This window comes from Dendropsophus ebraccatus, chromosome 4 (assembly GCF_027789765.1).
Source record: "Dendropsophus ebraccatus isolate aDenEbr1 chromosome 4, aDenEbr1.pat, whole genome shotgun sequence".
NCBI lineage: Eukaryota > Metazoa > Chordata > Amphibia > Anura > Hylidae > Dendropsophus > Dendropsophus ebraccatus.
Window position 1 is genome coordinate 43,834,647 of NC_091457.1, and position 14,895 is coordinate 43,849,541.

A 14,895-nucleotide genomic window follows, 5' to 3' on the forward strand; every position below is an offset into this window, starting at 1 on the left:
GTATAGCACAGTGTGAACCTAGCTTATGCCGTTAATGCAAAATGACATACGCCATCAAAAGCAGCAAGCTCCTGCATCACATCATACGCCATAATGCTATGAAGGGGTGCTGTGAAGCGAGCTCAGGAGCTCCTGTCACTGTCCAATCAAAACCCTTTTCCTTGACTGCCAGAGGACTTTTACTTACCTCCGTGCAGTCTAATCTCCTTACCAGACAGTATAGTATCATATGTGTAGAAGGGAATCTTTATTTATTTATATAATATTTTTTTCTGATAACGTGAAAAAAAAATCTTCAGTCCTTGCATTTTTTTCTTCTTTTCATTTGCGCCGTTTCCCTTTAAGGGGTTAGCATTACCGATACAACAGTTTTTAGTAAAATAACTCATAACTTTTGTATTATTGTAACTGATAACAGGAAACTGGCAAGTAGTAAGATCTGTGAACTGAATAACTTAAGACTTTGCCAATATCACCATGACCTGAAGGTATACATAAAAGGGAAAAAAATGCTTAAATCTGAAGAGGAGCCTGGCAGCAGGTAGAATCCCAGCCACAAACACTGGATGGATAATAAATGTTAGATTGGTGTGGGTCTGACCACTGACACCCACAACAGTGGATAGAATGTGGGACCATCACTGGCTGTTTCTCTTGTTCCCATAGAGTGTGACTATAGTGAGGGCTCCCTTCAAACTCCTCCTTACTAGAGTTTGAGCTAATCATTTGCTATCCAGTGGTGATAAATGCCTGTGGCTTAAATACCCCTTTAAGCCACTTCAAGGGTTATAAAATATGGCCAAGTTCTCACTGAAATCAATGGGCTTTCTGTGTCATGTACAGACACCCCCTGTCTTTGCTGCTTTCAGCTCTTGCCAATAGACCAGAGGTAGTGAACTTTGGCTCCTCAGCTGTTGTGAAACTACAACTCCCACCATGCCTGGACAGCCAAAGTGTTAGCTTTGGCTGTCCAGGCATGATGGGAGTTGTAGTTTTACAACAGCTGGAGAGCCCAGGTTCTCTACCCCTGCAATAGACGATGGTCCTCAATGCTTGATCCCTTCTATTAACCCTATATGGAGCATTCCAGAATATAGAATACAGTGTACATCTGTATTCTGCTGATCTATATAGTAGCAGTGTGATATTTGCTCTATATTGGAAAGATATTGCTGTTCAGGCAGAGTGCCAGCAGTGAGTGATAAGAGAGCACAGAGTATCGTCAGTGAGTGATAAGAGACCACAGAGTGCGCAGAATGCCGGCAGTGAGTGATAAGAGTGTGCAGAGTGCCGGCAGTGAGTTATAAGAGAACACAGAGAGAGCAGAGTGCCGGCAGTGAGTGATAAGAGAGCACAGAGTGCGCAGAGTGTTGGCAGTGAGTGATAAGAGAGCGCAGAGTGCCGGCAGTGAGTGATAAGAGTGCGCAGAGTGTCGGCAGTGAGTGATAAGAGAGAGCAGACTGCCAGCAGTGAGTGATAAGAGAGCACAGAGTGCCGGCAGTGAATGATAAGACAGCACAGAGTGCTGACAGTGAGTGATAAGAGAGCACAGAGAACTGGCAGTGAGCGATTAGTGAGCATGGAGTGCGCAGAGTGCCGGCAGTGAGTGATAGGAGAGCACAAAGTACTGTCAGTGAATGATAAGAGAGCACAGAGTGCCGGCAGTGAGAGATAAGAGAGCACAGAGTGCTGTCAGTGAGTGATAAGAGAGCACAGAGTGCACAGAGTGCTGACAGTGAGTGATAAGAGAGCACAGAGAACATGCAGTGAGTGATAAGTGAGCATGAAGTGCGCAGAGTGTCGGCAGTGAGTGATAAGAGAGCACAGAGTACTGTCAGTGAGTGATAAGAGAGCACAGAGTGTCGGCAGTGAGAGATAAGAGAGCACAGAGTGTGCAGAGTGCCGGCAGTGAGTGATAAGAGAGCACAGAGTACTGTCAGTGAGTGATAAGAGAGCACAGAGTGTGCAGAGTGCTGACAGTGAGTGATAAGAGAGCACAGAGTGCGCAGACTGCCGTCAGTGAGTGATAAGAGAACACAGAGTACTGTCAGTGAGTGATAAGAGAACACAGAGTACTGTCAGTGAGTGATATAAAAGCACAGAGTGTGCAGAGTGTCGGCAGTGAGTGACAAGAGAGCACAGAGTGCGCAGAGTGCTGACAGTGAGTGATAAGAGAGCACAAAGAACTGGTAGTGAGCGATTAGTGAGCATGGAGTGCGCAGAGTGCCGGCAGTGAATGATAAGAGAGCACAGAGTACTGTCAGTGAGTGATAAGAGAGCACAGAGTGTCGGCAGTGAGAGATAAGAGAGCACAGAGTGTGCAGAGTGCCGGCAGTGAGTAATATGAGAGCACAGAGTACTGTCAGTGAGTGATAAGAGAGCACAGAGTGCTGACAGTGAGTGATAAGAGAGCACAGAGTGCTCAGAGTGCTGTCAGTGAGTGATAAAAGAGCACAAAGAACTGGCAGTGAGTGATTAGTGTGCATGGAGTGCGCAGAGTGGCGGCAGTGAGTGATAAGAGAGCACAGAGTACTGTCAGTGAGAGATAAGAGAGCAGAGAGTGTGCAGAGTGCCGGTAGTGAGTGATAAGAGAGCACAGAGTACTGTCAGTGAGTGATTAATGAGCATGGAGTGCGCAGAGTGCTGGCAGTAAGTGATAAGAGAGCACAGAGTGTGCAGAGTGCTGACAGTGAGTGATAAGAGAGCACAGAGAACTGGCAGTGAGTGATTAGTGAGCACGGAGTGCGCAGAGTGCTGACAGTGAGAGAAAGGAGAGCACAAAGAACTGGTAGTGAGCGATTAGTTAGCATGGAGTGCACAGAGTGCCGGCAGTGAGTGATAAGAGAGCACAGAGTACTGTCAGTGAGTGATAAGAGAGCACAGAGTGTCCTCAGTGAGAGATAAGAGAGCACAGAGTGTGCAGAGTGGCGGCAGTGAGTAATAAGAGAGCACAGAGTACTGTCAAGGAGTGATAAGAGAGCACAGAGTGCGCAGAGTACTGACAGAAAAGTGATAAGAGAGCACAGAGTGTGCAGAGTGCTGACAGTGAGTAATAAGAGAGCACAGAGTGCGAAGAGTGACGGCAGTGAGTGATAAGAGAGCACAGAGTACTGTCAGTGAGTGATAAGAGAGCACAGAGTGTCGGCAGTGAGAGATAAGAGAGCACAGAGTGTGCAGAGTGGCGGCAGTGAGTGAAAAGAGAGCACAGAGTACTGTCAGTGAGTGATAAGAGAGCACAGAGTGCGCAGAGTACTGACAGAAAAGTGATAAGAGAGCACAGAGTGAGCAGAGTGCTGACAGTGAGTGATAAGAGAGCACAGAGTGTGCAGAGTAACGGCAGTGAGTGATAAGAGAGCACAGAGTGTGCAGAGTGCTGACAGTGAGTGAAAAGAGAGCACAAAGAACTGGTAGTGAGCGATTAGTGAGCATGGAGTGCGCAGAGTGTCGGCAGTGAGTGATAAGAGAGCACAGAGTACTGTCAGTGAGTGATAAGAGAGCACAGAGTGTCGGCAGTGAGAGATAAGAGCACAGAGTACTGTCAGTGAGAAGAGAGCACAGAGTGCGCAGAGTACTGACAGAAAAGTGATAAGAGAGCACAGAGTGTGCAGAGTGCTGACCGTGAGTGATAAGAGAGCACAGAGTGCGCAGAGTGCTGACAGTGAGTGATAAGAGAGCACAGAGTGCTCAAAGTGCTGTCAGTGAGTGATAAGAGAGCACAGAGAACTGTCATTGAGTGATTAGTGTGCATGGAGTGCGCAGAGTGCCGGCAGTGAGTGATAAGAGAGCACAGAGTACTGTCAGTGAGAGATAAGAGAGCACAGAGTGTGCAGAGTGCCGGTAGTGAGTGATAAGAGAGCACAGAGTACTGTCAGTGAGTGATTAGTGAGCATGGAGTGCGCAGAGTGCTGGCAGTGAGTGATAAGAGAGCACAGAGTGTGCAGAGTGCCAGCAGTGAGTGATAAGAGAGCACAGAGAACTAGCAGTGAGTGATTAGTGAGCATGGAGTGATAAGAGAGCACAGATAGCGCAGAGTGTCGGCAGTGAGTGATAAGAGAGCACAGAGTGCGAAGAGTGGTGACAGTGAGTGATAAGAGAGCACAGAGTGCGAAGAGTGCTGACAGTGAGTGATTAGAGAGCACAGAGAACTGGCAGTGAGTGATTAGTGAGCATGGAGTGCGCAGGGTGCTGACAGTGAGTGACAGGAGAGCACAAAGAACTGGTAGTGAGCGATTAGTTAGCATGGAGTGCAAAGAGTGCCGGCAGTAAGTGATAAGAGAGCACAGAGTACTGTCAGTGAGTGATAAGAGAGCACAGAGTGCTGACAGTGAGTGATAAGAGAGCACAGAGTGCTCAGAGTGCTGACAGTGAGTGATAAGAGAGCACAGAGTGCTGTCAGTGAGTGATAAGAGAGCACAGAGAACTGGCAGTGAGTGATTAGTGAGCATGGAGTGCGCAGAGTGCTGACAGTGAGTGATAAGAGAGCACAGAGAGCGCAGAGTGCCGGCAGTGAGTGACAAGAGAGCACAGAGAGCGCAGAGTGCCGGCAGTGAGTGATAAGAGAGCACAGAGTACTGTCAGTGAGTGATAAGAGAGCACAGAGTGCCGGCAGTGAGAGATAAGAGAGCACAGAGTGTGCAGAGTGCCGACAGTGAGTGATAAGAGAGCACAGAGTGCTGGCAGTGAGTGATAAGAGAACACGGTGTGCGCAGAGTGCCAGCAGTGAGTGATAAGAGAGCACAGAGTGCCGGCAGTGAGTGATAAGAGAGCACAGAGTGCGCGGAGTGCTGACAGTGAGTAATAAGAGAGCACAGAGAACTGGCAGTGAGCGATTAGTGAGCATGGAGTGCGCAGAGTGCCGGCAGTGAGTGATAAGAGAGCACAGAGTACTGTCAGTGAGTGATAAGAGAGCACAGAATGCCGGCAGTGAGAGATAAGAGAGCACATAGTGTGCAGAGTGCCGGCAGTGAGTGATAAGAGAGCACAGAGTAGTCAGTGACTGATAAGAGAGCATAGAGTGCGCAGAGTTCTGACAGTGAGTGATAAGAGAGCACAGAGAACTGGCAGTGAGTGATTAGTGAGCATGGAGTGCGCAGAGTGCCGGCAGTGAGTGATAAGAGAGCACAGAGTACTGTCAGTGAGTGATAAGAGAGCACAGAGCGTACAGAGTGCCGGCAGTGAGTGATAAGAGAGCACAGAGTACTGTCAGTGAGTGATAAGAGAGCACAGAGTGTGCAGAGTGCTGACAGTGAGTGATAAGAGAGCACAGAGAACTGGCAGTGAGTGATTAGTGAGCATGGAGTGCGCAGAGTGCTGACAGTGAGTGACAGGAGAGCACAAAGAACTGGAAGTGAGCGATTAGTTAGCATGGAGTGCACAGAGTGCCGGCAGTGAGTGATAAGAGAGCACAGAGTACTGTCAGTGAGTGATAAGAGAGCACAGAGTGTCGGCAGTGAGAGATAAGAGAGCACAGAGTGTGCAGAGTGCCGGCAGTGAGTGATAAGAGAGCACAGAGTACTGTCAGTGAGAAGAGAGCACAGAGTGCGCAGAGTACTGACAGAAAAGTATTAAGAGAGCACAGAGTGTGCAGAGTGCTGACAGTGAGTGATAAGAGAGCACAGAGTGCGCAGAGTGCGGTCAGTGAGTGATAAGACAACACAGAGTACTGTCAGTGAGTGATATAAGAGCACAGAGTGTGCAGAGTAACGGCAGTGAGTGATAAGAGAGCACAGAGTGCGCAGAGTGCCGGCAGTGAGTGATAAGAGAGCACAGAGTACTGTCAGTGAGTGATAAGAAAGCACAGAGTGTCGGCAGTGAGAGATAAGAGAGCACAGAGTGCGCAGAGTGCCGGCAGTGAGTGATAAGACAACACAGAGTACTGTCAGTGAGTGATATAAGAGCACAGAGTGTGCAGAGTAACGGCAGTGAGTGATAAGAGAGCACAGAGTGTGCAGAGTGGCGGCAGTGAGTGAAAAGAGAGCACAGAGTACTGTCAGTGAGTGATAAGAGAGCACAGAGTGCGCAGAGTACTGACAGAAAAGTGATAAGAGAGCACAGAGTGAGCAGAGTGCTGACAGTGAGTGATAAGAGAGCACAGAGTGTGCAGAGTAACGGCAGTGAGTGATAAGAGAGCACAGAGTGTGCAGAGTGCTGACAGTGAGTGAAAAGAGAGCACAAAGAACTGGTAGTGAGCGATTAGTGAGCATGGAGTGCGCAGAGTGTCGGCAGTGAGTGATAAGAGAGCACAGAGTACTGTCAGTGAGTGATAAGAGAGCACAGAGTGTCGGCAGTGAGAGATAAGAGCACAGAGTACTGTCAGTGAGAAGAGAGCACAGAGTGCGCAGAGTAGTGACAGAAAAGTGATAAGAGAGCACAGAGTGTGCAGAGTGCTGACCGTGAGTGATAAGAGAGCACAGAGTGCGCAGAGTGCTGACAGTGAGTGATAAGAGAGCACAGAGTGCTCAAAGTGCTGTCAGTGAGTGATAAGAGAGCACAGAGAACTGTCATTGAGTGATTAGTGTGCATGGAGTGCGCAGAGTGCCGGCAGTGAGTGATAAGAGAGCACAGAGTACTGTCAGTGAGAGATAAGAGAGCACAGAGTGTGCAGAGTGCCGGTAGTGAGTGATAAGAGAGCACAGAGTACTGTCAGTGAGTGATTAGTGAGCATGGAGTGCGCAGAGTGCTGGCAGTGAGTGATAAGAGAGCACAGAGTGTGCAGAGTGCCAGCAGTGAGTGATAAGAGAGCACAGAGAACTAGCAGTGAGTGATTAGTGAGCATGGAGTGATAAGAGAGCACAGATAGCGCAGAGTGTCGGCAGTGAGTGATAAGAGAGCACAGAGTGCGAAGAGTGGTGACAGTGAGTGATAAGAGAGCACAGAGTGCGAAGAGTGCTGACAGTGAGTGATTAGAGAGCACAGAGAACTGGCAGTGAGTGATTAGTGAGCATGGAGTGCGCAGGGTGCTGACAGTGAGTGACAGGAGAGCACAAAGAACTGGTAGTGAGCGATTAGTTAGCATGGAGTGCAAAGAGTGCCGGCAGTAAGTGATAAGAGAGCACAGAGTACTGTCAGTGAGTGATAAGAGAGCACAGAGTGCTGACAGTGAGTGATAAGAGAGCACAGAGTGCTCAGAGTGCTGACAGTGAGTGATAAGAGAGCACAGAGTGCTGTCAGTGAGTGATAAGAGAGCACAGAGAACTGGCAGTGAGTGATTAGTGAGCATGGAGTGCGCAGAGTGCTGACAGTGAGTGATAAGAGAGCACAGAGAGCGCAGAGTGTCGGCAGTGAGTGACAAGAGAGCACAGAGAGCGCAGAGTGCCGGCAGTGAGTGATAAGAGAGCACAGAGTACTGTCAGTGAGTGATAAGAGAGCACAGAGTGCCGGCAGTGAGAGATAAGAGAGCACAGAGTGTGCAGAGTGCCGACAGTGAGTGATAAGAGAGCACAGAGTGCTGGCAGTGAGTGATAAGAGAACACGGTGTGCGCAGAGTGCCAGCAGTGAGTGATAAGAGAGCACAGAGTGCCGGCAGTGAGTGATAAGAGAGCACAGAGTGCGCGGAGTGCTGACAGTGAGTAATAAGAGAGCACAGAGAACTGGCAGTGAGCGATTAGTGAGCATGGAGTGCGCAGAGTGCCGGCAGTGAGTGATAAGAGAGCACAGAGTACTGTCAGTGAGTGATAAGAGAGCACAGAATGCCGGCAGTGAGAGATAAGAGAGCACATAGTGTGCAGAGTGCCGGCAGTGAGTGATAAGAGAGCACAGAGTAGTCAGTGACTGATAAGAGAGCATAGAGTGCTCAGAGTTCTGACAGTGAGTGATAAGAGAGCACAGAGAACTGGCAGTGAGTGATTAGTGAGCATGGAGTGCGCAGAGTGCCGGCAGTGAGTGATAAGAGAGCACAGAGTACTGTCAGTGAGTGATAAGAGAGCACAGAGCGTACAGAGTGTCGGCAGTGAGTGATAAGAGAGCACAGAGTACTGTCAGTGAGTGATAAGAGAGCACAGAGTGTGCAGAGTGCCGGCAGTGAGTGATAAGAGAGCACAGAGTACTGTCAGTGAGTGATAAGAGAGCACAGAGTGTGCAGAGTGCTGACAGTGAGTGATAAGAGAGCACAGAGTGCGAAGAGTGCTGACAGTGAGAGATAAGAGAGCACAGAGAACTGGCAGTGAGTGATTAGTGAGCATGGAGTGCGCAGAGTGCTGACAGTGAGTGACAGGAGAGCACAAAGAACTGGAAGTGAGCGATTAGTTAGCATGGAGTGCACAGAGTGCCGGCAGTGAGTGATAAGAGAGCACAGAGTACTGTCAGTGAGTGATAAGAGAGCACAGAGTGTCGGCAGTGAGAGATAAGAGAGCACAGAGTGTGCAGAGTGCCGGCAGTGAGTGATAAGAGAGCACAGAGTACTGTCAGTGAGAAGAGAGCACAGAGTGCGCAGAGTACTGACAGAAAAGTATTAAGAGAGCACAGAGTGTGCAGAGTGCTGACAGTGAGTGATAAGAGAGCACAGAGTGCGCAGAGTGCGGTCAGTGAGTGATAAGACAACACAGAGTACTGTCAGTGAGTGATATAAGAGCACAGAGTGTGCAGAGTAACGGCAGTGAGTGATAAGAGAGCACAGAGTGCGCAGAGTGCCGGCAGTGAGTGATAAGAGAGCACAGAGTACTGTCAGTGAGTGATAAGAAAGCACAGAGTGTCGGCAGTGAGAGATAAGAGAGCACAGAGTGCGCAGAGTGCCGGCAGTGAGTGATAAGACAACACAGAGTACTGTCAGTGAGTGATATAAGAGCACAGAGTGTGCAGAGTAACGGCAGTGAGTGATAAGAGAGCACAGAGTGTGCAGAGTGCCGGCAGTGAGTGATATGAGAGCACAGAGTACTGTCAGTGAGTGATAAGAGAGCGCAGAGTGCCGGCAGTGAGTGATAAGAGAGCACAGAGTGCTCAGAGTGCTGTCAGTGAGTGATAACAGAGCACAGAGAACTGGCAGTGGGTGATTAGTGTGCATGGAGTGCGCAGAGTGCCGGCAGTGAGTGATAAGAGAGCACAGAGTGTGCAGAGTGCCGGTAGTGAGTGATAAGAGAGCACAGAGTACTGTCAGTGAGTGATTAGTGAGCATGGAGTGCGCAGAGTGCTGGCAGTGAGTGATAAGAGAGCCCAGAGTGTGCAGAGTGCCAGCAGTGAGTGATATGAGAGCACAGAGTGTGCAGAGTGCCAGCAGTGAGTGATAAGAGAGCACAGAGAACTAGCAGTGAGTGATTAGTGAGCATGGAGTGATAAGAGAGCACAGAGTACTGTCAGTGAGTGATAAGAAAGCACAGAGTGTCGGCAGTGAGAGATAAGAGAGCACAGAGTGCGCAGAGTGCCGGCAGTGAGTGATAAGACAACACAGAGTACTGTCAGTGAGTGATATAAGAGCACAGAGTGTGCAGAGTAACGGCAGTGAGTGATAAGAGAGCACAGAGTGCGCAGAGTGCTGGCAGTGAGTGATAAGAGAGCCCAGAGTGTGCAGAGTGCCAGCAGTGAGTGATATGAGAGCACAGAGTGTGCAGAGTGCCAGCAGTGAGTGATAAGAGAGCACAGAGAACTAGCAGTGAGTGATTAGTGAGCATGGAGTGATAAGAGAGCACAGAGTACTGTCAGTGAGTGATAAGAAAGCACAGAGTGTCGGCAGTGAGAGATAAGAGAGCACAGAGTGCGCAGAGTGCCGGCAGTGAGTGATAAGACAACACAGAGTACTGTCAGTGAGTGATATAAGAGCACAGAGTGTGCAGAGTAACGGCAGTGAGTGATAAGAGAGCACAGAGTGTGCAGAGTGCCGGCAGTGAGTGATATGAGAGCACAGAGTACTGTCAGTGAGTGATAAGAGAGCGCAGAGTGCTGACAGTGAGTGATAAGAGAGCACAGAGTGCTCAGAGTGCTGTCAGTGAGTGATAACAGAGCACAGAGAACTGGCAGTGGGTGATTAGTGTGCATGGAGTGCGCAGAGTGCCGGCAGTGAGTGATAAGAGAGCACAGAGTGTGCAGAGTGCCGGTAGTGAGTGATAAGAGAGCACAGAGTACTGTCAGTGAGTGATTAGTGAGCATGGAGTGCGCAGAGTGCTGGCAGTGAGTGATAAGAGAGCCCAGAGTGTGCAGAGTGCCAGCAGTGAGTGATATGAGAGCACAGAGTGTGCAGAGTGCCAGCAGTGAGTGATAAGAGAGCACAGAGAACTAGCAGTGAGTGATTAGTGAGCATGGAGTGATAAGAGAGCACAGATAGCGCAGAGTGTCGGCAGTGAGTGATAAGAGAGCACAGAGTGTGAAGAGTGGTGACAGTGAGTGATAAGAGAGCACAGAGTGCGAAGAGTGCTGACAGTGAGTGATTAGAGAGCACAGAGAACTGGCAGTGAGTGATTAGTGAGCACGGAGTGCGCAGAGTGCTGACAGTGAGTGACAGGAGAGCACAAAGAACTGGTAGTGAGCGATTAGTTAGCATGGAGTGCACAGAGTGCCGGCAGTGAGTGATAAGAGAGCACAGAGTACTGTCAGTGAGTGATAAGAGAGCACAGAATGTCGGCAGTGAGTGATAAGAGAGAACAGAGTGCGCAGAGTGCTGACAGTGAGTGATAAGAGAGCACAGAGTACTGTCAGTGAGTGATAAGAGAGCACAGAGTGTGCAGAGTGCTGACAGTGAGTGATAAGAGAGCACAGAGTGCTCAGAGTGCTGACAGTGAGTGATAAGAGAGCACAGAGTGCTCAGAGTGCTGACAGTGAGTGATAAGAGAGCACACACAACTGGCAGTGAGTGATAAGTGAGCATGAAGTGCGCAGAGTGCCGGCAGTGAGTGATAAGAGAGCACAGAGTACTGTCAGTGAGAGATAAGAGAGCACAGAGTGCGCAGAGTGCTGACAGTGAGTGATAAGAGAGCACAGAGAACATGCAGTGAGTGATAAGTGAGCACAGAGTGCTGTCAGTGAGTGATAAGAGAGCACAGAGTGTGCAGAGTGCCGGCAGTGAGTGATAAGAGAGCACAGAGTACTGTCAGTGAGTGATTAGTGAGCATGGAGTGCGCAGAGTGCTGGCAGTAAGTGATAAGAGAGCACAGAGTGTGCAGAGTGTTGGCAGTGAGTGATAAGAGAGCACAGAGAACTGGCAGTGAGTGATTAGTGAGCATGGAGTGCGCAGAGTGCTGGCAGTGAGTGATAAGAGAGCACAGAGAGCGCAGAGTGCCGGCAGTGAGTGATAAGAGAGCACAGAGTGCCGGCAGTGAGTGATAAGAGAGCACAGAATACTGTCAGTGAGTGATAAGAGAGCACAGAGTGCCAGCAGTGAGAGATAAGAGAGCACAGAGTGTGCAGAGTGCCGGCAGTGAGTGATAAGAGTGCACAGAGTGCTGGCAGTGAGTGATAAGAGAGCACAGAGAACATGCAGTGAGTGATAAGTGAGCACAGAGTGCTGTCAGTGAGTGATAAGGGAGCACAGAGTGTGCAGAGTGCCGGCAGTGAGTGATAAGAGAGCACAGAGTACTGTCAGTGAGTGATTAGTGAGCATGGAGTGCGCAGAGTGCTGGCAGTAAGTGATAAGAGAGCACAAAGTGTGCAGAGTGTTGGCAGTGAGTGATAAGAGAGCACAGAGAACTGGCAGTGAGTGATTAGTGAGCATGGAGTGCGCAGAGTGCTGGCAGTGAGTGATAAGAGAGCACAGAGAGCGCAGAGTGCCGGCAGTGAGTGATAAGAGAGCACAGAGTACTGTCAGTGAGTGATAAGAGAGCACAGAGTACCGGCAATGAGAGATAAGAGAGCACAGAGTGTGCAGAGTGCCGGCAGTGAGTGATAAGAGTGCACAGAGTGCTGGCAGTGAGTGATAAGAGAACACGGTGTGCGCAGAGTTCCAGCAGTGAGTGATAAGAGAGCACAGAGTGACGGCAGTGAGTGATAAGAGAGCACAGAGTGCGCAGAGTGCTGACAGTGAGTGATAAGAGAGCACAGAGAACTGGCAGTGAGCGATTAGTGAGCATGGAGTGCGCAGAGTGCCGGCAGTGAGTGATAAGAGAGCACAGAGTACTGTCAGTGAGTGATAAGAGAGCACAGAGTGTGCAGAGTGCCGGCAGTGAGTGATAAGAGAGCACAGAGTACTGTCAGTGAGAGATAAGAGAGCACAGAGTGCACAGAGTGCTGACAGTGAGTGATAAGAGAGCACAGAGAACATGCAGTGAGTGATAAGTGAGCACAGAGTGCTGTCAGTGAGTGATAAGAGAGCACAGAGTGTGCAGAAGGCTGACAGCGAGTGATAAGAGAGCACAGAGTACTGTCAGTGAGTGATTAGTGAGCATGGAGTGCGCAGAGTGCTGGCAGTAAGTGATAAGAGAGCACAGAGTGTGCAGAGTGTTGGCAGTGAGTGATAAGAGAGCACAGAGAACTGGCAGTGAGTGATTAGTGAGCATGGAGTGCGCAGAGTGCTGGCAGTGAGTGATAAGAGAGCACAGAGAGCGCAGAGTGCCAGCAGTGAGTGATAAGAGAGCACAGAGTGCGCAGAGTGCCGGCAGTGAGTGATAAGAGAGCGCAGAGTACTGTCAGTGAGTGATAACAGAGCACAGAGTGCCGGCAGTGAGAGATAAGAGAGCACAGAGTGTGCAGAGTGCCGGCAGTGAGTGATAAGAGTGCACAGAGTGCTGGCAGTGAGTGATAAGAGAGCACAGAGAACATGCAGTGAGTGATAAGTGAGCACAGAGTGCTGTCAGTGAGTGATAAGAGAGCACAGAGTGTGCAGAGTGCCGGCAGTGAGTGATGAGAGCACAGAGTACTGTCAGTGAGTGATTAGTGAGCATGGAGTGCGCAGAGTGCTGGCAGTAAGTGATAAGAGAGCACAGAGTGTGCAGAGTGTTGGCAGTGAGTGATAAGAGAGCACAGAGAACTGGCAGTGAGTGATTAGTGAGCATGGAGTGCGCAGAGTGCTGGCAGTGAGTGATAAGAGAGCACAGAGAGCGCAGAGTGCCGGCAGTGAGTGATAAGAGAGCACAGAGTGCGCAGAGTGCCGGCAGTGAGTGATAAGAGAGCGCAGAGTACTGTCAGTGAGTGATAACAGAGCACAGAGTGCCGGCAGTGAGAGATAAGAGAGCACAGAGTGTGCAGAGTGCCGGCAGTGAGTGATAAGAGTGCACAGAGTGCTGGCAGTGAGTGATAAGAGAGCACAGAGAACATGCAGTGAGTGATAAGTGAGCACAGAGTGCTGTCAGTGAGTGATAAGAGAGCACAGAGTGTGCAGAGTGCCGGCAGTGAGTGATGAGAGCACAGAGTACTGTCAGTGAGTGATTAGTGAGCATGGAGTGCGCAGAGTGCTGGCAGTAAGTGATAAGAGAGCACAGAGTGTGCAGAGTGTTGGCAGTGAGTGATAAGAGAGTACAGAGAACTGGCAGTGAGTGATTAGTGAGCATGGAGTGCGCAAAGTGCTGGCAGTGAGTGATAAGAGAGCACAGAGAGCGCAGAGTGCCGGCAGTGAGTGATAAGAGAGCACAGAGTACTGTCAGTGAGTGATAAGAGAGCACAGAGTGCCGGCAGTGAGAGATAAGAGAGCACAGAGTGTGCAGAGTGCCGGCAGTGAGTGATAAGAGTGCACAGAGTGCTGGCAGTGAGTGATAAGAGAACACGGTGTGCGCAGAGTGCCAGCAGTGAGTGATAAGAGAGCACAGAGTGCCGGCAGTGAGTGATAAGAGAGCACAGAGTGCGCAGAGTGCTGATAGTGAGTGATAAGAGAGCACAGAGAACTGGCAGTGAGCGATTAGTGAGCATGGAGTGCGCAGAGTGCCGGCAGTGAGTGATAAGAGAGCACAGAATGCCGGCAGTGAGAGATAAGAGAGCACATAGTGTGCAGAGTGCCGGCAGTGAGTGATAAGAGAGCACAGAGTAGTCAGTGACTGATAAGAGAGCATAGAGTGCGCAGAGTGCTGACAGTGAGTGATAAGAGAGCACAGAGAACTGGCAGTGAGTGATTAGTGAGCATGGAGTGCGCAGAGTGCCGGCAGTGAGTGATAAGAGCGCACAGAGTACTGTCAGTGAGTGATAAGAGAGCACAGAGTGTGCAGAGTGCCAGCATTGAGTGATAAGAGAGCACAGAGTACTGTCAGTGAGTGATAAGAGAGCACAGAGTGTGCAGAGTGCCGGCAGTGAGTGATAAGAGAGCACAGAGTACTGTCAGTGAGTGATAAGAGAGCACAGAGTGCGCAGAGTGCTGGCAGTGAGTGATAAGAGAGCACAGAGTGTGCAGAGTGCCGGCAGTGAGTGATAAGAGAGCACAGAGTACTGCCAGTGAGTGATAAGAGAGCACAGAGTGTGCAGAGTGTCGGCAGTGAATGATAAGAGAGCACAGAGTACTGTCAGTGAGTGATAAGAGAGCACAGAGTGTGCAGAGTGCCGGCAGTGAGTGATAAGAGAGCACAGAGTGTGCAGAGTGCCGGCAGTGAGTGATAAGAGAGCACAGAGTACTGTCAGTAAGTGATAAGAGAGTACAGAGTGTGCAGAGTGCCGGCAGTGAGTGATAAGAGAGCACAGAGTACTGTCAGTGAGTGATAAGAGAGCACAGAGTGTGCAGAGTGCCGGCAGTGATTGATAAGAGAGCACAGAGTGTGCAGAGTGCCGGCAGTGAGTGATAAGAGAGCACAGAGTACTGTCAGTGAGTGATAAGAGAGCACAGAATGTGCAGAGTGCCGGCAGTGAGTGATAAGAGAGCACAGAGCGTGCAGAGTGCCGGCAGTGAGTGATAAGAGAGCACAGAGTGTGCAGAGTGCCGGCAGTGAGTGATAAGAGAGCACAGAGTACTGTCAGTGAGTGATAAGAGAGCACAGAGTGTGCAGAGTGTCGGCAGTGAGTGATAAGAGAGCACAGAGTACTGTCAGTGAGTGATAAGAGAGCACAGAGTACTGTCAG